The following is a 1,920-nucleotide window of genomic DNA, read 5'->3' as shown; positions in this document are numbered from 1 at the left end:
GGAACAGTCTGATCAGGACTGGAGCCGATTTTATTCAAACCTTTTCCAACTTATATACCATTTTCTATACCCTCCAGCAATGTGATAATCACTCACTGGGGGCGTACAAGTTTCGTGCTTTACAAACTATGCATCACAAGACCACCACGAGATCTGCAATTTCCAAGCAAACAATTCGAATTCCATGATGCCTGCCGTGCTTACATTAAGGTCACAGGTGCACAATTTCAATACAAATCGTTCAAAGTGTTTTCCATAATGTTCAATGAATCATTCATATTATACTCTTTGCTCTATACCCTGATTAATACAAAAAACTTTTCTGAGTTAACTCTAGGTTCAATCCAAGTTCACTGATTCCCAATATTTTTAACAATTAATATTATCAACTTAACACTATACTATAATCTATAAGTTTAGTTAAATGACTTAACTGTCAGTTATACTATTATCCTATTACGATTTAACGTAATGTCTTATAACGCAGTTAAAACTTATTCTTAAACTACCAAACTTTACTATAATTCATATGTTTCATATGTCTAAACTTTAATTTTCATATGATCTAGTTATTGGACTTTAATACTATGCTATATCCTATTAAGCTAATACCTTATCGTTAATTCTTTTATAAATCGTATAGTAACTATTACACTTGAATAATGTAGCAAAAGGAATCAAAACAGCAAGCATAGATTTACGCAGCTATGAGTGTATATGTATATATTTTATCCTAACAAGTCTACTCTAAAAATCAAATAGTAGCTGTCACACTCTCGAACAAGGAAATGCAGGGCTTCCAAGATGGCGGCCATGGAATGAAGCAGACAGAGTTTCGGTAATTAACGAAACAAAAGAAAACGTTCTGCCTGGCTAGGGGCAGGGCAACAAAACTATCATGGTAATTTAGTTTCTAATCTTAGCCCTAGGGGAAACAGCTTTCGGGAACAAGAACTGACTACCCAGTCTACCAGGAAATAGAAGTTAAAAAATATCTAGAAAGAAGCAAAACTTAGAAAGACAGAGAAACAATTCCGCCATGCACCTTCCATCAAGTGTACTGAGATTCACTTATAAGTTTTACTGCCATATATGCACACTGGTCACCAATCACACGCCAATATCATAGGTATAACTGATATCCTATGTCAGGAGCGATCTTCCAGATGGGCCTTTACAGGCCTCAGCCATGTAGCTATAGATGTTGGCTCCCAACAACCAACAGTGTAGAAGTGTTCCCTTTTCGCCACATCCTCTCCAGCAGCTATTATTTTTTGAGTTGTTGATAATTGCCATTCTGACTGGAGTTAGGTGGTATCTCAGTGTGGTTTTGATTTGCATCTCCCTGATGATTAGTGAGGTTGAAAATTTCTTCATGTGTCTGTTGGCTGCTCGGATGTCTTCCTTTGTGAAGTGTCTGTTCATATCTTTTGCCCATTTATAATGGGGTTGTTTATTTTTTTCTTTTCAGCACGTTTGAGTTCCTTGTAGATCCAAGATGTTAAGCCTTTGTCAGACCTGGTGTTGGCAAACACTTTTTCCCAGTCTGTAGGCTGTCTCCCCACTCTCCTGATGGTTTCCTTGGCTTTGCAGAAGCTTGTCAGTTTAATAAGGTCCCACTTGTCTATCTTATCTCTTACGACCTGTGGGTTTCGAGTTTTGTTCTGGAATTGAATGCCAGTTCCGATTTCCATACCCAATGAGGGTATGTCCTTCATTTTCTAAGGTTCTTATGGTTTGAGGTTTTACATTTAGGTCTTTGATCCACTTGGAGTTAACCTTTGTGCATGGGGATAGACAGGGGTCCTGTTTCAATCTTCTGCATGTGGTCAGCCAGTTTTCCCAGCACCATTTACTGAATAGGTTCTCCTCTCCCCAGTGGTAGATGGTGGAGGCTTTGTCGAAGATGAGTTGGTTGAG

This window comes from Carlito syrichta, unplaced genomic scaffold (genome assembly GCF_000164805.1).
Source record: "Carlito syrichta isolate Samal-C Ts95f unplaced genomic scaffold, Tarsius_syrichta-2.0.1 Scaffold302062, whole genome shotgun sequence".
NCBI classification, from domain to species: Eukaryota; Metazoa; Chordata; class Mammalia; order Primates; family Tarsiidae; genus Carlito; species Carlito syrichta.
Note: the sequence above shows the minus strand (reverse complement) of the source record.